Source organism: Liolophura sinensis, chromosome 7, assembly GCF_032854445.1.
Source record: "Liolophura sinensis isolate JHLJ2023 chromosome 7, CUHK_Ljap_v2, whole genome shotgun sequence".
Lineage (NCBI taxonomy): Eukaryota > Metazoa > Mollusca > Polyplacophora > Chitonida > Chitonidae > Liolophura > Liolophura sinensis.
This window is the reverse complement of record NC_088301.1, coordinates 21,461,733-21,482,411: the sequence shown is the minus strand read 5'-3', so window position 1 is coordinate 21,482,411 and position 20,679 is coordinate 21,461,733. Positions and strand designations below refer to the sequence as shown.

The 20,679-nt window shown below is 38.9% G+C and overlaps 1 protein-coding gene across 5 annotated transcripts in view; it reads left to right on the top strand.

Moving 5' to 3' along the window:
- The first annotated feature begins 3,331 nt into the window (after positions 1-3,331).
- LOC135471828 (eyes absent homolog 4-like) overlaps positions 3,332-20,679 on the top strand; it is a 135,498-nt gene continuing 118,150 nt past the window's right edge. For all 5 annotated transcript variants that reach the window (XM_064751204.1, XM_064751203.1, XM_064751206.1 and 2 more), the window contains exons 1-2: positions 3,332-3,675; positions 20,161-20,317. The gene's annotated coding sequence lies outside the window, so the exon portion shown is untranslated. The remainder of the gene's footprint in view (positions 3,676-20,160; positions 20,318-20,679) is intronic.

The window sequence follows — 20,679 nt, the reverse complement described above, 5'->3', positions numbered from 1 at the left end:
GTACATATAATCTATTAATTGTACATTCGGCATGCATTCCAAGAGAACCGAGTACTAATTAGCCCTTTTGAATTTCTCATCGTGGGATTACCTTCTGGGCCCAGTTGTTCGAAAGTATATTAGCTAATACTGGTATCAAGTCATATTTTAAATTTAATTTTTTAACCAATGCTGTTCTCCAAAGTCAAAAAATAACAGCAGCAATTTTAGTCTATACTAGTATTTAATATAATGCTACACAGTCTTTTTCGGGCTAAGTACAAAACTGAAGACTTGGCCTAAAGGTAAATCTGGTTTAAGCCTTAAACCAGTTTTGAAGAACAGGGCCCTGCTCTATACTCAGCTGAAAGGTCTTCCTACACCTGGATAAAGAAATGTATATGCTTGTCGAAAAAAGTGATCTGATTGTTGTTTTTCTTTCCGTTTATTTTTGAAAATCTGTTCGTAAATGTAAACCCATATCGACTGTACACAGGCAAATGGCAGAATCATAGACAGTTAAAAAATTAATCTGTTAATTTTTACAGAAAGTCTGTTTTTTAAGTGATGCTAGAATGTAATATATTTTGTTAGTATAACATAATGTTCTGTCATATTCGGCATAATATTCTGTTAAATTAATAGAATCTTTATGTTGGATTAATGGAATAGGTGTGCTATGTCTAAAAGAATAATCTGATATAACAGCAGAATACATTCTAGCATCACCCAGGCTATAGACTTTGTGCTAAATTAAGAGATTATTTTGTTGAGTGAAACCGAGCAATGGAAGTTCTAATAAGGCACTGGTTTCATATATACAGACATCTCCCAAAGTCTGCTAAATACACGTGCCAAATATCCGATACAAGACAGCATGGGGAGTACAACTAGAGCATGACAGTGCTATATAGCTGATAAATGGTACTACGTACCCGAAGTGCCTACGTCACTTATGTATACATAAGTCCTGATTTTATGATTTCGTGAAGGAACGTAAGAACGGCATATTAACATGTTCTGATGTAAATTCTTATTCGTGACATCGAAGTAATTATATGAGATGAAATATCGCACTCATAATACGCTGTTATTTAGAATAGCATACAATTTTTCGACACAGAGGAATCATTCGCACCCAGACAGACTGTATTCAAATCTTGCATGGAGCAATTGGTGCCCAGTGGATTGCTTGTTTTCCCGTCTTGTGTTTGTTTAATAGGTACCTGGTGGCGGTCCGTAGTTTATTGTGGATTATGTGTGGGGTTTTCTCCGAAGCTTTTTTTGAGCGAGTTCTGACACCAATCATACATGCACTCAATCAATCAATCAATCAATCAATCAATTCAAGTTTAACAGTATTAAGGACATTTCACGACGGCTTCTACTACAATTGCAGCAGGCCGGCCTGAGTGCTCATATACAAGTTCAGTGCTTCATTGGGACATCCCACGCATGCAAGCATGCCTCAATGGGACACCATTTTGAGCACACCGAAGAGCACAGACTGCCTTGCGCCAAATATGTTGCTTCTACCCACCAACTGTTTTTTGCAATTGCAATGCAAGATTTAGATTTGAAACTCTGGAGAAAAACATAACTAACTCCGGTGGATGCACTTGTATTTCACAAGTATGAAACCTAATACTGTTAATGTTGCGTTATTCATCAAGCATCATGCCACAGTTAGGAGTATATGTACATGTACACTCAGAAAGTAAACCTGTTAATTTTAACAGAAAGTCTATTGCCTGAGTGATGCTAGAATGCACGTCTTTATACATACACCCTATATATCATATAACAAAGTGTATGACGTTAATTGTTCAGACTGCATGATTTAGGAAGTTGACTTATCTCATACATATGACATTATTTTAGCAAATGTGCATGTATATATGTAAATGTATAATTATGACCAAAATTGGAGCATGCATGCAAATACACACACACACACACACACATACACACAATTTTAAATATTGAATTTATGTAAAACCGATGCGCTCTGACTATATATACAGTATAACCTAAAACAGTCTTAATTAGGCATCTTGATTAGATATAAAATCCATGAATATTTGAGTATACGCTGATTTCACGCTAATTTATGCATGCAGCTGTCCCAAAACCAGAGCAGAGGCTATTGAAATAAATATTTATTTATTTATTTATTTGGTGTTTTATGCCGTACTCAGAAACATTTCACCTATCCAATGGTTGCCAGCATTATGATGAGAGGTAACCGGGGAGAACCCGAGGGAAACGCACAACCATCCGCAGGTATCTAGAAGACCTTCCCACGTACGTGGAACATTTGAATTTTTCAGTATGTTATATATATATATATATATATATATATATATATATATATATATATATATATATATATATATATATATAAACGTAAAAATTCATATTTTATTGCTTTTTTAAATTGAACCAATGGTCCGAAATATGTTTCTTGCCAAATAAATTAATGATTCTAATTAAGCATATGGCTTTAAAAGTGACAACAGTAATATTTCACACGACCATGTCGTTGCGATTTTGGTAGGCCTATAATATTCGTATTTAGGCATGAAATATACATGTGTCGACATACATGTCGCTAAGTGCATTTATTAGTACGGTGTACTTAGAGAGTCTATTTATATAGGGTAGGCCAACATCGTCGAACTTTATTTGCAATGGGCCGACGTTCACCGGGCCGATGTTCAACTGTCACCTCACGTCAGGAATCCCGTTTTCAAGTCCGAGTACAGTAAGCTGGTCACGTGGTCAACTTTGCTGAGCAGACGATCACTGGTGAACTTCAAACGCTTCTACTGTGGTTATTATAGACTAGGGCTATACATACCGTAGGCCTACCTGTGCCATAAATAAAGATGCTTTTCACTTCAACATTTGTTGAGAATTTTGCGTTGTTGATTTGCAGATATGCCTTTGTGTTTTTTAAACGTGAGAATTACTTTCAGTTTTAAGCTTTCATCTTGTTTTCTTTACAGTGCATTTAATGCGAATAACTAAACAGATTAAAGCCATGTCTAGGTCAGGTGCGTGCCTGTATGATAGCAGCCGACACACAGGTAAGTCGGAGCTGTCAAAATAGGGAAGTAGTCCTCCGCCGACATGGCATTACCACGACTCTAGCCCTAACACAGCTGTTCTGGTGACACAACTGTAGATAAAGTACGTCTGAATGCTCAACGGTGGCGCAACAAATGAGAAGAAATCATCTAAACACATGGCTACCCGTCAGAACGGTGACCTACTTCTCTGAACGCGAGTGCGGAAGGATATAATCTACCCAACATGCATCGCGCAAACTGCATGGCCGGAGCGAAGTTACGGGAGGGAAAGTCGGATGGTTTGTGAAGTTACAGGCACAGTTTGGAATTATTGGAAAGTTTACCTCGGTATAAATCGCCGGGTCGTGTTCGGGGACCTACCTTGAGCTACTTCCGAAGATACTTGTAGAAGTTAGCGGCTGTACTCTCCACTGTGCAGTGGAAGTAGCGAGTTTGTTTTGATTTGGCCACAGGCAAGCATGGAGGCATTGTAGACTGGTAAGCCGGAGCTACCGACTTTCAGGGAAGTTCGGAAACACTGGAAAATCGGCACTTCAGCATCCGCCTTTGACATCCTGCGCTGACGGAATCTTAGGGATTGTCTCACTATTCTAAATATCCATTTGTAAGTAAAATCTGTGTGGATTGCTTCAGGCATGTAGCTATATTACGATTGTGAAACTGTACCATTGAGTATAGGCCTACAAACGTACTAAGGTACTAGTATGCCTACTGTATAGTACATGCAGTACATGATAAGCCTGCCTTCCTACAACTGTGCGGATTGGCATGCTCTGAGATCTATCTGCTGTTTGTTAAACTGTTGGGATTATTGCTAGATCTACTCTGCCATACTAACATATTGAGTCTGTCATGTCCTCCTCTTAGGTGTCACATACTATAGTCTACTATCTCCTACTTTAGGGGTCTACTATGATCTACTTAGGGGTCCAACTATTACCGGTACCTACTTTGGGGCCTACTATGCCCTATTTACTTGTACTATCAGTGATATTGGGTGTACTATACCCATCAATCGGGTTTACTATAGTGTAGTGCATATCCCAGAATAGCCGTGGATGACTGAAGGAACAATCATAAAATTTCTGAAAACAGTTGAATACTAACCTCCCTGCCCTGTGCAGCTATTCCTTTACAATTCTTAGTGTCTCATGGTACCTGACTATTAAAATCCTGAGCTGCAGATCACCCCAAAGGTAAATATCCATCCATGTTTCAGCAAGTTCAACTTTTCCGCTCTCTTGAACTTCATAAAGATGGCCGCCCATCACAAACACCTTCCAGGGACACACATGCCCGTCATTTGCAATCGCGAGGCCATTTTGGCAACTTGGGATCAGCGGACAGGTTGAGGTACCTGAAATATGGATGGATGTTTACCTTTGGGATGATCGACAGCTTGGGATTTTAACAGTCAGGTGCCCTGGCATCCAGAGTTAATCCCATAATAAAATATTGAGCTTACAGTCCCACTATTCAGCTTACTATATACATGTACATCTACCATAGTTTCAGGTCTACTATGCCCCACTATTATAAAAGCTTGCTTCACGTTTTATTTTACTATTATGCCCATTATCCCCATTTACGTGTTACTCTCACTGTTCGCGGGGCCTCTGTGGCAGTAAGTGGCCGATGATGCTTGTGTGGGCATTTGTGTGGTCTAACGTTCACTGAAAACCCCACTGATATGGTGTGCATTATTATTTACACAGTTACTTAGTAACACCAATAAAAAGGAGATACAAAATATGAGGCTTACTGACATTATCATTACATTATCATTGCATTGACATTGACATTATCACTATCAGTATAATTGTGTGAGTGGGGCCGCTTACTTACCTTTGGTAAGCCGTCTGAATGAAGCAGCACTGGACAAAAGATCGGCGGAAATCCTTCCTGCAACAAGGAGGAACATCTTACGCAGTGTTTAAAATTACAATTGACATGTCGGACAAAAAAATGGCCTTGTCCATCAAAATTTATGTGCAGCAGGGATTGTGGTTGAATATTTGGTGATGAAAATTTGCGCATACATGAAAGTTTGCTACTTTGATCAGTTTCCCAAACTAATGTTCAAGTGGATTCATACGTACACAGTGCATTTAATCATAGATCGGCCAACAGTTCAGCAGGGAGAAATTTTGTCCTGCGAGTTGCAAAAAAATGTTTGGTAACTCTTAGGGATCAACAGGACAATTGTCTTGCCAGCTGTACTTCTAATGTCTATCCCTGACACATTCATGCACTCTAAGGACTCCTTCGTCATCATATGACTAAAAATTGCCAAGTGCGTTAAACCCTAAGTGCTCACTCACTGACTAAAAAGATATGAGGGTTAATGGCACCATAGTTTTCTGTATCCTTTCACTGACACCTCACAAAGTATGGGGGTTACTGACTCCATATATTTTTCTATCCTGTCACTGATGCCTCACAAAATATGAAGGTTTTGTACTGAATATGAACTGACACCATATATTTCCGTATCCTCTGACCCAGTAACCATGTCTTGGAGTTTTCCTGCCAAAAACCCATCAATTCAGTGCAGAGGACCAATGTATAGGGGAATTGCTTGAGCGATGTGACCATTGTTTTCACAACTGAATAAAGGGAGATACCCTAGTTAACTGCAGGATACAGGAATATACTCGTCCACCAGATAACTGTTGCTGTCCAATGGAAACCCAAGTATTTTGACCCATGCGGGATAAATTTCCATGTCCTGTCACGGACACCTCGACCAGTATGTAAAATACCCAATTCAGAGAAAAAAGAGGATGTGAGAATGAATCGCTTCAGTGACACCGTTGTGTGTTAAGAGCCGATCAAACCGATAGCCTAGTTGAAAGATGCATGTGGCCTTGGTTGCAAGATACGGGAATGTATATGAACACGTTCCCCATGTGACCATTGCTGTCCAATGAAAAGTATGTTGTCTGATATGGGATAGATAATCTGTGTATCATATGTGACAAAATTCATCAGTAACTTGCCAGAGGTTGGTGGCTTACCAGAGGGAAGGGCCCTTTGGTTCCATCTACCCATGAAACTGACTGAAGAAATAGTCTTGAGTATGGCATAATGCTAAAACACCACTCAAGCAAATAAAATTGAGCTGTTCGTAGTCTGTTTGTAATACATGTAGAACTGTACCACTACCTGCACCTGATTTCTCATAAAATATTTGATTAGCTTCCCAAACAAATTCATTCTCCCCTCTGCTCAAACCCCCACCCACACAATCACCAACCACCCTCCACTTACCCCTTTTGCAATCCAGATCTTTGTAGGGTCTTTGACATGTTGATATTGGTAGGATATTTAAGAGGTGGTAGGATGTTTAGCGGTGTTTTTCTTAAGGCATCGATTGAGATCTCATTTCATTTTGGCGTCATGTCTGAACAATAATGTGCTTTTTGAATGCAATATGCAATTCATACATACATGTCTTGTTCTTTTCAGGGACTTTAACTCTTGTTGCCTTCTAATTGCAGAAGATTGAATATACATTATACATGTACCTTCATGGGTTACATACTACATGTATGTCTGTAAGAAAATCCTGCCTGCCGGATTTTTCTTAGTGCCTCTTGGGTTCTAAATGCTTCCTGTGATCAGTCGGCCTTGAAGGGAATATAAAAGTCAAATGGGTTAAGATGTTATTTCTGTGTCATTGACTTCACATAATAACCCACCCCCCTTCCCCCTTTAATCAACCCAAGCCTGGGAGGAGACAAGGAAGATTTAAGGTCTTCTGGTAGCTGGAGCTTTCCTTCTACCCTACACTATGTCATTATCTGCCTGCGACACTTTACACAACCCAGACTCCAGTCAGTCGTAAAGGTATGCGGACACAATGCATTATTCGCTCTCCGTTTCAAGTCAACCATACTGCAGTTTCATTTATGGGCTAACTTTGCTAATACTATTATTCTGGTTAATTAACGTTTTGTCATCTGTAATAAATCGTGTCACAGAAAATTTGTCAGATTGGTTATTATGATATCATCTTTTGCAAGTGTAGAGTATTTGGGTTAACATTATTAGTTAACTCAACTCAGATTTTCTTTCTTGTTTTGTCCAACCGGGAAGATATATTGCAAATGTATATGTAGTTAACACTTGAAAAATTCATAAATTTTTGACAAATTTTCATGTTATACTTTCAGAATATGTATACATGTGTGTTCTTTAAAAGACTTAAAAAGAAACCTTGAGTATTACAGCCAATATTATTTATAGTACAGTTGTTCTTTTGACAATTACTTAAGATTGTGAAATAATGATTTTTGCCAAACAGAGCACATAGTCTATCAGACTCTCTCCCAGTTTTACCAGAGTCATCTTGTCACTGCACTGCAAGGATAGGTTTAAACGCCCACTAACCAGTTATCTATGCATCTGTCATTTTGCCCAATGTCAGATGTGGGAATTGAACCCCCACACGTCCATGTACCTGCTGGTTCTGAGGTAAACACACAAACGATCACCCTGACATACCATAACTGTCACTTTGCTTAGTGTCAGATGTGGGAATTGAACCCCCACCCATCCATGTACCTGCTGGTTCTGAGGTAAACACACGAACGATCACCCTGACATAACATAACTGTTACTTTGCTTAGTGTCAGATGTGGGAATTGAACCCCCACCCGTCCATATACCTGCTGGTTCTGAGGTAAACACACAAACCATCACCCTGCCATACCATAACTGTCACTTTGCTTAGTGTCAGATGTGGGAATTGATGCCCCCAGCCATCCATGTACCTGCTGGTTCTCAGGCAAACACACAACCCATCACCCTGCCATACCATAACTGTCACTTTGCTTGGTGTCAGATGTGGGAATTGAACCCCCACACGTCCATGTACCTGCTGGTTCTGAGGTAAACACACAACCCATCACCCTGCCATACCATAACTGTCACTTTGCTTGGTGTCAGATGTGGGAATTGAACCCCCACCCATCCATGTACCTGCTGGTTCTGAGGTAAAGACACGAACGATCACCCTGACATAACATAACTGTTACTTTGCTTAGTGTCAGATGTGGGAATTGAACCCCCACCCGTCCATATACCTGCTGGTTCTGAGGTAAACACACAAACCATCACCCTGCCATACCATAACTGTCACTTTGCTTAGTGTCAGATGTGGGAATTGAACCCTCACCCATCCATGTACCTGCTGGTTCTGAGGTAAAGACACGAACGATCACCCTGACATAACATAACTGTTACTTTGCTTAGTGTCAGATGTGGGAACTGAACCCCCACCCATCCATGTACCATCCATGTGGGTCTGAGGGTACACAGACTAACCATCACTCTGCATGTGTGAGGTAAACACAAACCATCACCTTGCCTTAACATATCTATCTCTTTGCCGTGTCAGATGTGGGAATTGATGCCACCACCCATCCATGTACCTGTTGGTTCTGAGGTAAACACACAAACCATCACTCTGCCTTACCACAGCTGTCACTTTGCTAAGTGTCAGGGGTGGGGATTGAACCCTCACCCATCCATGTTCCTGTGAGTCTGAGGGTATACATACAAACCATCACCCTGCCTTACCACAGTGGTCACTTTGCCAAGTTTATTTACCGTTGGATTGAAGGTAAACACACAAACCATGATGCTGTCTTACCATAACTGTCACTGTGCCAAGTGTCAGACAAGGGAATTGAACCCCAACCCATCCATGTAAATGTGAGTCTGAGGTAAACACATAAACCATCACCTTGCTGATACAGCTGTGATTTTACTGAGTGTTGGGGGTGAGGATTGAACTTACATGTATTCCTCAATGAATGGAAATTGATAATATCCAAATAACTTGATCATGGAACACATCATGGCCATATGGTTAAGATATCTCTCTTTCAACTGTTGGACAGGGAAAGTGTTTGTTTAATTCCAGCTAAGGACAGAGAATATCGAAAAAGGCTGTCCACAGTGTTTTAGTTACTAAGTTGTTTGCAACATTCACATGGCTGATTTTGTGGCATTACATGAATTTGACTAGAGATCACTTGTCGTCCACTAATTTGGCATACACACTATAAGGTTGCTCTACTGGTGAGAGAGTTTTAGTTGTCAAAGGCTTTACTCCACAAGTAAATGTCAGTACGTATTATAACATCACTTTTTTTGGATGATAGCTGGCATGATGGGTTGACTTTTTAGATGTGTAGGAAACATGGGAATTGGAAACATTTTTTGGTTGTTTTGTTGTTTGTGATTCCTGTTAAGAACACAGAGATGCATGTGGCATGCTTCTGACCAATAAAAACATGTTCTTTGTACATGTACAGAAGAATTGAAAACACAAATGGGCCTTCCAACAAGCTCTGTTTCTAACAATGGCAAATTATTGAATATTTAGAAGAGATATAAAACAAAGTGAAGAATTTAACAGCAGTGGCAACTGAAACCACAATGCCCCATCGTATAAGTGAAGTTTTCTAAAGTAGATCATAAAACACCAATCAGATAAGTAAGTAAATCATTTGAAATGTGTTAAAGTAAAGTTTGATGATTTGCTATTTTGGTCAGACCAGATGCTGTACAATTGTTATACATGTATGTGTCAGTATATGAAGTTTCCAGTGCTGTTTTATCAGGAGGTGGAAGTGGTGGGTTGTAGGGTGGCAGTCCTGTGGCTTGGTAAGTCACTTTGCTGGAGGACACGGGAGCTGAATTAGGAAGTGGTGATTGACAAGAGACACAGCTGAAGTTATTCCCAGTGCTCCCCTCCATTGGCTTTCTAAATGGATGACCTCTTCCTAACCTAGGGCCAGCCTCATGTTAAAGCTTCTCCTGAAGCAGGTTATGTCAGGCTTGTTTATAAGATGCATGTATTGGTGTAGTCACTCCAAACTGTGGATATCTAACGAAAGAATAGTGCTCAAGTTTTGGTTGTGTTGCAGAGCATTTATATACATACAAGTATTCTGTAAACCTTTAACCTTTTCAACCACTAAAGCACCCTTTTTCAGTGAAATTTATGCATGCACTTATTATGAATATTACGCTAAAAATGATTTGTTTGTGTCATTTAAGATGGAAGCTTCATAAAACTGTACAAATTATTTCAGAATGTTTCAAAATATTGGTTGCAGAGGCGATAGAAAAGGCTGAAGAATTACATGTAGAGTACATATATGTACTGTCAAATGAATGCTGACATTGAGAGCTTAAGCTACATACATGTACAATTAGAAAACCTTGATACATAGACGATATCCCACCTTTCACAAGAAAAATATTCAAACTTCACTGTGCAATACTATGCAATATTTATTATTTATATTTGACCAAGTTTAAGCAATGGTTTTAGCTGTAGACTTCACAGTGTACATATCGTGTCATCGCACATGACATCTTGTATGACGTCATGTCTTGTGTGGCGTAAGAAATGTTAAAGTTGACCTTGTATAATGACGTCATTCTGCTAAACTCGGATTGGCCTGTCGTAAAATGAAGTATTTCTTTGTGACGTCAGTGAGATATCACTTTTATCAGTGAAGGAGTGAGTGAGTGAGTGAGTGTTTGGGGTTTAACATCGCACTTAACAATGTTTCAGTCATATGACAAGGAAGGAGTCATTAGGGTGCATGTACGTGTTTCCACCGCTCTTTTATCTAGTGCTACTTCACTCGGATGACATACCGAAGGCAAGTAAGCCACCTCTCAGTGAAGGAAATCGTGACATTTCACCTTCGTATAAATAATACAACTTACTAACATATACTGGGCTTTAGTTGCTGCTTTGGTTTATTTGACTGTGTATCTGCATTTAAAGTTAGTACACCTATTTTTAAACATAGTAGTACATTTCTGGTGGCCAGGTGCTTGCAGAAAGTAACATTTGACATTTTTTGACCAATGCGGTGTTGATGGAGATTGGATATGCACATTGAAGATTTATGAATTAGGAATAATTTCTGTTTTTGTCAGTGTCATACGATCATGTAAAGAGTGTATGAAAGAGAGTCAAGCTTGCTTCAGTAGTAATCAATTGATTACTACTGTAATCAATTAATTGACATGTGTCATGTGTAGAGTAAAGACTTATCACTAGTTTAGTAAATTAACATTGAAAAGTGGAAGAAAATGGTAGTATTTTGCTTGTGAAAACAGAAATTCTTTGTGTTTGTAGGGTTTTTGAATAGTAGAGTTATATAGATCTGCAAAGTGTCACATGTACATGAAATCTACATGCTGCATACACAGTACTGTATGATAATGGTATGGGGCCGATGTATGTGTGCCCATGAGGTGGACAGTGTCCTTATACCTATCTGGACTGTTTATACAACCTGCAGTGGGACTAATGATACCCACCTCAGTCATGCAGCACTTAGCACACCGAATCTCTGATAGGCTGGCTTGTGTATTTTGAAAAGTGAGAAGACTGCCTGGGAAACGGTTCATGAATGGAAGGGATAAGAGAGAGAAGGAAATTGATCCAGTGACTGGAGAAGTAACCTCTGGGTCTTACGGTAAACTTAGTCTTGTAGTACAACCAGGGCTGGAAACACAGTACATGTACTACTGGGTACTGCTGACTACAGCATCCCTCCCTCTCACTCACATAGCTTCAGAATTAGCAATGGGGGGTACTCGCCTAGGGTGTCCTTAACTACTCCATTAAAGGCAATGGCCCATGTTCTCAACACCATACGTTTTAATTTTGCGCTTTTGGGGCAAAAAAAAAAAAAATCCAAGTGAAGTTTCATTTCCAACATTTTTTTTTTTTTTGCTTTTAGACCCGAGTTTGACATCTTCACTAAACTAAATTACAGATACTCGTTGCATCTTGCGGACAGACATAAACATGTATACGTGCTGTAACGTTGTGACGTTCTTCCTATTGCTGTGTGTTACTTTGCACTGGTAGCATGTAGTTTGTGGGTTTAATCATGCATACTGGTGATGGCACACCCATGTACTGATTGAGTGTACGTGGTACTATTAAAGTCAAATATTACTGTAGATTTTATCTTTTTTATTATGAGTTGTTATCTACATGAAAAGTCTACATTGACCTCCGCCACACCCATGAAGAGAAAGAAATGTTATGTCATTGTTACAAGTTAGGTGACTATGTGTCAGCCAAACCTGGCGGTGCATATGTCTTTGAATCCATACTGTGTTTAGTTACATAGAAAAGTTCTGAATTTATTAAGATCAGCATGCATGTTGTTAGAAAGTTTTCTTTGAAACTTGTGAATGTGCTTTGCAAGTTACTCTTGCTTTGAATGATGGACTCCAAATTGTTTTTCATCATTTGGGAAACATTGACTGTATGCAAGCAAACATGACACTGTGGCCTGCATGTCTTAGGATATTTGCGTAAAGTTTTTTGAAAATCATGCCTTTGAATATTAAATTTTTACATGACAGAAATTTGTGAAAGAAAGAGAGACTATACTGAGGAATTTTGGCAAAAGAATCACACAGTGCAAGCCAGTCAAATTTATGCTATTACTTTAGAACAGCCCAACTTATGCACGTGTTACTATTGAAAATTGATAATAATGTGGCTGTGTAGCTTTTTTGAAATTTTGAATCAGTTTCACTCGAAAAAAAAGTAGCGGTATGAGTTTAATATTTGGTGTAAAGGAATAATTTTAGCTATTCTTGATAAATAGATAAAATTTGATTTGATTTGCTAGTGTACAATTTTTGCCCAAAACCCTCCTATGTTTACCGTCTTTAACAGACTTCCTTGTACAGAGTTTTGTGAAAGTGTCGGCAGATGTCTTAAAGTCATCACAACTCCATGTAGCATTAGGTACTGGCTTGTTTTAACTACTGTTTGTCTCTCTCAGTCTTGTGTATTAATGTTCAGACACTGCTTGATGAGGGGGTATACATTTAGACCTACAGATGGTATAGAACACACCATTAACCCACTGTCAGTCTACACTGGCTCCCCCAAGCAAAAACCCGTGGGTTGTAGTCCTCACTGGCCTATATAAGTCCTTGCCAGAAGAAGTGAATTGCTGGGTGTCTTATCAGTTCCAGCAGACCTGGAAACTGTTGGGAAACAGGCCAGGGTATGCCAGACTGGGCGAGCACACACATCACCACTAATTAATTGGGTCATCTGTAATAGGACTGGGGACAGAAAGGAAGGGGGTGGTAACCGCCCTCCCCACAACTTGCGTAGGCACACTTCCTGAAAGACCCAACTTGTTTGGCTAAACACTTGGCTGTTTTGCTCTCTGTGAGATACTTGTGTTTTGGCTGGAGTTCTCATGTGTAACACACTATTTGCTGGCTGTGTTTATTTTGGGCAAGAAAAATGGTCCTCTGTTCTGTACATCTAACTGCTCGTTTTGTGTTCGTTTAATATAATATATACACAAACTCCTCCATGTGTTACAGTTTCATGCGTGTGCACTTGCATGAAATTTACCTGTCAGTCATTTGTGTTATTTGAGTGCATTTATTTATTTGTTCAATATACAGTGCAGTGCTGAAGAATTTATCACATATCTGATGGGGGTCAGATTTATAGGGATTATAACGCTTAGATACATTTAGCCTACATAATTTTTCAAGTTCATATACATGTACTGTAATTTTACAAGGAGTCATTTTAGAAATGGGGTAATTTAAGTAATGCAAGAAATGACTTAAGTTCTAAAAACCATGATCATTGTAATATGCATGGACTTGAATGTCTAATGAGGATTCTTTTTAAGGAAGTGGGGTGGATGTAAGGGGTTTGGGAGCAGGTGCTGAGGATCTGTTGTGCCTCATATAGCATGAGGTTAAGATCATAAACATCCTTTTTCTGTCACTGAATTGCAGCTTGGTTTTGGTAAATACATTGAATAGTCTTTTTAATTATGAACATTTATCTTTATAACCTGTTAAATCTATTTACTTGATTCTGATCTAGACTAAAAGTCTTGATGATATTTAACCCCTCTGAACCGTTTTTTTTCCTCATGTGATTCTTAAGGTAAAGAGACTATGCCATAGATTTTTTGCGAATAATCAGCAAGTGCAAATCCAATTGAATGTTTGGTATCATTTTAGAATATTCCAAATAATTACCTTTCACAAAACAACAGTCATGTTCTTCAATATGTCAGTGTTCAAAATCAGTAATAAAGTTCCTAAAATTCATAATAATTGTTATTGAGTGTAACACAAACACATTGAGTGTAACGAAATAATTCGAGCTGCCTGTAAATAGAGAAAATTAGATTAGATAAATGAATATGGATTGTTCGCCAAAAATCTCTGGTAAAACTTTTTCAATTTTAGAATTGTTTGACCATGGCTGTGGTAAACATGCTTGATGTTAACTGTACACAGGGGTATGATCAGACGTAGACGTGGCCTGTTCTGGCCTTGATCAAGTTTACTTCGGACATGTTCACTCTGGTTGGTTTGACCTCTGCCAGATTTGAAAATACATGTACATGTACATTGGCTTTATCTAAAACAGGTTGTATCTTGACATTGGCTTTTAAACTCAACCGGGCCTTGAAGTTGTGTTTGAGAAACTAAACTGTGGTCTTGGTAGCAAAAAAAAGAGGATGTGTGATAATTACGCTTCAGTTGTTCGAAGGCCCAAAAACATTCCAGAAGTTTTGAAAAAGAGCTATTCTGCGGGTAATTTCATCGGGATTGTGTACAGAAAGGATTGCATGAGTGGCCTCGTAGATGGCTGTCAGTGAGGAATAGATCATTCTACACTTTATGGTTGTAATCGCGTACCAAGGCGGGGTCATTGAGGGAAGCCTATTGACATTCCTTAGACCATGAACTTGTAATGCCCATTTTCTGGGGGAAAACCACAGCTGACGGAACAGGCAGTGGTGTCATTGGTTGGAGAAAGAAGGGAGGGAGGGAATATTTATTGACGGTTTCCGTGTGAGCCTGAATTAGCTTGCCTGCTGCTGACTGAAAACTTGTAACCACGAACAATAGGTAGTTTTAAAAAAAATTGCTTTTATGTCCTGAACAAATTTGTCACTTTGTGCGTCTCTGACTGACCTTGGCCTTAAAGCGGAGGGCATTTTCTTGTCTACCTTTAAGGTGAACATTGTGCTGGTACAATTCTGACTTGTAACGCATGTATTACAACTCTCTCAGCTCAAGTCCTTGTAAGCTTTTCACAAATGAAGGGAATAAATGTTCTTGTCGTGCAAAATGACTGATGAATCACATGATTTGCTTTTGAAAAAAGGGAGATAGCATGAAGCTGTTAGATAAGAATACATTTGAATGACAAATGAGTACTTGCTCATACCAGATAGATTGTCTACTTGTATGTGTACTGTAAAATGTGAAGAACAGAATGTCAGCGAGAAATGTAGGCATTAGGAATGAGGGTAAATTCACCTACATGTATATGTCATCTGTGCAACGTTTGCTGATTTCCAAGTCAGTCAAAGCCTACTGTGTCTTTGTTATGCAGTATCATGCCATGTATACAATGTCAAATGCTACATGAAATCTGGCTCCATTGTAATTGTTCAGTTACAATACACAAGAGCTAGATGTAATCACCAAATGATACCTAGTCTCTGGTCGCACATGGAAAGGCCTGCAGCAACCTGCAGATGGTCGTGGGATTCTCCAGGCTGTGCCCGAATTCTTCCCACTGTAATGGTGCTCGCTGTCATATGAGTGAAACATTCTTGAGTATGGCATCAGACGCCAGTCAAATCAAATAAGCAATATTTTGTAGATTCTACATACTGAAACAAGCCACAAGTTGACTTGTTACGTGAAGACTTCGAAATAAAGTTTTTGTATTTATTGACATGCTCTTATTTCAGTTTTAAGATCTATACATGAGATTGTGACACTAATGCACAAGTTATCAGCAAATTGCTCTTGGTGCAGTCTGTCAACTTTTAATGCAATATAATTATTTAATACACAATGTAGATATTTCTCTGCATCTGAACAGTTAAAATAAAGGGGGGTAACTCTATGTGGCTTGGAGGCAGAGTTAATGACTAAATCAGACAAAGTAGATGGATTGGTTGGTAAGACTAATGCTAAAGATAAGATCAAAGTTCTCTGCAATTTACTTTTGTTCATTGTGATTTTGACAATTATTTTGCAGTTGTAGTGATTAGCATCAGTTATATCTGTAGGGAAATACTGTCAGTTTTGCCTCTTGGTGAGAATGTAATTTTTTAATTGTCAGCATGGTATTTACATCAAGTTTTTTGTGGATATTATATATTTAGATGGAGAGGAAGTTTACTGATTTATGAGTTTCTTTATCATTAATTACACAAATATGTGATGCTAATGTTCACTGAAATTTCCATGTTCAAGATAAAGCTTGTTGGTTAGGTGAGGCGTTGGTTGAGTCATGGGTGAATCTGTGTTGTAGAATTCATGAGCAGTCATAAAACAAGATGATGTTTATTAGTTCATACACAATATGGTTGCTATGGCATTGCGGCTGACTTATTACTGTTTTGTGGGCATACTTATCCTAGAGGTTTTGTACCATGTCTTGGATGATGTGGTACATGTATGTCTCTGGTATGTATCAGGGAATACTTCTGTGTAGATGGCTGTCTGGGAACATACCTTGTTCCTCCAGTCTCTCCCCTGCCCCAGGGTAGACTTCAGGGTATGACTGAGGAGATGTGGGAACAACCTTGCCCTGTACAATGTAAACACTTCCATGCTAACCCAACCTGCCTGCCCAACCCCTTTTATCCCTAACTCTCTGATCTGCTTGGGAAGTTGCCCTGTTTATTTTCCTAGCTGTCAGTTTCCCCTTGGAGTAGAGCCTCATACAGAGGGCGGGGAAGGCCAGGTCTTTCCCCAGGGTGCTCAGGATCATAGGGGGTTAGGCTGAGAGGTGGGGAAAGATTGGTAAAGAGGCCATTGATCTGACAGAGCAATCAGCTGGTGTGAGTTATCCACTTTTGACAAGCTGGCCTTGGCCTCCTCCAGAGTGAACCTTCCTCAACCTCCCCACTATACTACTGTGCTACATGTCTGAATGAAGTTTCTGTCAAATATATATTATATTAATTGTCACATACATATATATATATATATATATATATATATATATATATATATATATATATATATATATATACACACACACGTTTGATCCTCACTATTAAAGTTCTACCTGGTTTCCTCTCACCATAATGTGCTGGGTGCTATCGTCTAGGTGAAGTATATTTTGAGTATGGCATAAAAACACCAATCAAATGAATAAATAAATTAAAGCTCTAAGAATTTGCTGCTGTAAATGGTTTCTAACTATATGTAACTTACAATTTATTGGAAATTTTATCTCTGAGCAATGTTGTCATAAAAGGTCATCTTTACTTGTACCTGTATGTTGTGTTTCAAAGTTCTTACGTAGGTGTTAAAAGTTTTCTGTAACTCTTTTCCTGTTTATCACCACTCTTCAGGCACTTGTATACAATGTTATGTTTCTGACCACGATCTTGGTGTCTTCTGACATGCCCGCCAACCACATGTACCTTAACCATTAATACTATAAGTTATTCAAGCATGTTACATGAGTGTACAACCTGATATTTCGCTGATCAAGATGATCAGTATTTTCTCGAGCCCAAAGGGCAAGTGGAAACACTGATCCTTGATGAAATATAAGGCCGTATACCCCAGCAACATGCTCGTATAACATGCATTACGGACAGGTTTTCTTGGACCAAAACAAGCCCTTCAGCCAACGTTCGCTGTGTTTTCATGGATGCTTTAGGGTGTGTGGCCGGCATCACGCCAAGATTGACATCACGGCACATATGACGAGAAGAGCACAAGGTCTGACTGGGCACCTTGGTTGAGCTGAGAGAAAAATACTTACCTTACATGAACTGGTAGTTTGTCATATTCGAATCAGTTTGCAAGGGATTGCAATTTAATTGTCTCAAAAAGATGTTACGGTAAGTTTTTCGACATGGTGTTGTTGTTAGCTGCTGAATCATTAGAACCCTTCATTTGAAAATGAAGGCAAGAAAAGTTATTGACTGGTACATGTACATTGTCAACGAGCTGGCACATGCCTTCCTGACTGCGTAGGTTGGGGCCTATACAGAAAAAACATCCAATACTTGAGAATGTATTCCTCGCCTGTTTGGCAAATTTTGTACATGTAGCTTATCCAAGGTGGATTCACCAATTACAGGCCAAGAATTTTTTCTGAATTGTGATAAATTTAAATATAATGGTGTAGTCCTATAGATAACTGAGACAGAATTCTGGTGAAATGATTTCCAAATGGAGACCTCTAACAGTGTCTTGCAGGAACCTATTGAAATTGCGTTTTGAATTTCTCTGTGTTCAAATAATCCTTTTTCGCAAAAGTAAGTTAGTGATAAAGTACAAGCTAATGAAGGATAAATACTTGATTCATCAGACAGGTACAGACCAGGATCTATTCTTTCTTTTATGCGAGCATTCTGGGATTCCTCACCAAAAATGAGCCATATCTGTCATTACCCGTTATATACTGGCCGCTAGAGTATTAGTGAAGAACTTTTGGATATAGGGTTAAACAATAATAGCTTTTTGCATTTGCTTTTTAGTAACTTAAAGTTCTGAGGAAATGAAATGTATACTTCACTTTATTTCTTATAGCAAGCATAGCTATTTAATCCCAAGACTTGAGGGTAGAAGATTTACAGATGTCCTTGTAGATATTCACCAGCAGTCATTTCCCAGACATTTCAGTTGAACATCCATGTGACGTGTATAATGCTTATAAAAAGAATATTCTCTGTTTAACATGATCATCATCCTCCTGGCACTGTATTTTCTCCCTTAAGTGATTTACGGGAGGTGGGAAAAGTTTCTTTGATCTTTGAGACCATTTTCTTTTTTTTTTATTATGTAGCAAATTGGGAAGCCCCAGGAAAGTGGGAGGGTTGGCTGGGACTGAAGGAGGTGGGGTGTTTTTCTTAGACTCAATGAACTCGGGTTGTTTCGTATACAGCTGTGGTTTAACACCTGACAAATCTGGTACTGATATTGCACTCTTGTACCCTGCCAAGTTTGTACGGGTCCTAGACAGGTGAATAGCAGAATGGCCGAGGTGTGTAATTATCAGTTTCAAGAGCACAGACAAGAGCCAAATCCAGCTTTACCTGGTGCGGTATTGAATCGTTTTCCAGGCTGCAAGAGTCAGCCTCTGTGTTAATCAAGGCATAAAAAAGTGGTACATGTGTTAGAGGGTAATGTACTAGAGCCATTAAAAAACTGTCTCATGTGCAAGTAAAAGTCTCATCAAGATGTTCTGGAGAAATAACAGTATTTGACTTAGTCGTGTTTTTATAGTGTACACATGTGGATAAATCATATTTACAACATTACTGGCACTTCTACATTTTTTTTTGTCTTCAAGAACCTGATTAAGGGTTATTTATGAGGAAACCAAATCTATGTGTAGTGTGGCGTAGGGAACATGGGGAATGCCTGTAGCCAAGTCCAGCTATGACAGAAACTTACATGTAGATGAGAGTCTTCTGTGGGCAGTCTTCCTTACATCGGATAATTACACAGCAGTTGTCTCCCTTGCATCATCAGTAGTGTGCAGACATTTGGCATTACCATAAATGACCCAAAGTTTTGCACACAAATGTCCATTTTTAGAGGCAAATAAATGTCACAAATAGCTGTGGCCAGAGTGAGAATGTTTTATTTTTCATTACATTTTTGTACAGTATGCATGAATGTAGGCCAACCTTATCCAACTCTAAAGAATGTATGTTTTCATATATTTATGTATTTGATTGGTGTTTTACGCTGTACTCAAGAATATTTCACTTATATGATGGCGGCCAGCTTTATGATAGGAGGAAACCAAACAGAGCCTTGGAGGAAAACCCACAACCATTGACAGGTTGCTGACAGAAATGTTGCTTTCAATATTGTGCTATATTTACTATATATTTTGATGTTACACTGAAGTATGTGTAATTTGTTTACTGTAATATCTTGTTTTTTTTTTTTGTAAATTGACCTTTGATAAGTAAAGATAGTAACAATAGAAAGCATGAAGTTAATGAAAGTGTAGGACACAGTTCTGTTTTTGTTTCAGTCTGGCACCAAGATGGATGGGCTGGTGAGTTAGTTGTGAAAGTGTTGCCCTAAGGGTAGACAGAACTCAAGGTCACCCGGAGTTCTCTGGCTGGCCAATCATGGAGAAGGTAGAGAACAACAAGAGGTCTGCCTCGCCAGAAGACAATGACCAAATGGTGAGTACAGCTGTTCTTGACATCAGTCGCTTGAGCATATTCATGTTTCAGTTCCAGCCTATGACTGGGAATTTCTTATTTTGCCATCCTTTGATTGCAGTACATGGGGGTGGTAACAATGTTTGTTGGGCTTTTTAGTCAGCCTTACATGAACTTTATGGGAGATATCGCACCTTTAACAATAGGAAGGTGCTTTATTCCAAGCATTTTGTGTTTCCTTCACTTTAGCAAGCGATGGCCAAAATATACTTATGTGAAACCCTAATTTCAGACTTTGTCTTTGATGTATGCTTTGTCTGTTATTGTTTCATTTTTATTTCTCTGCTTTAAAGTATTCTATAGGTACTTGTGTATTTGCTGTG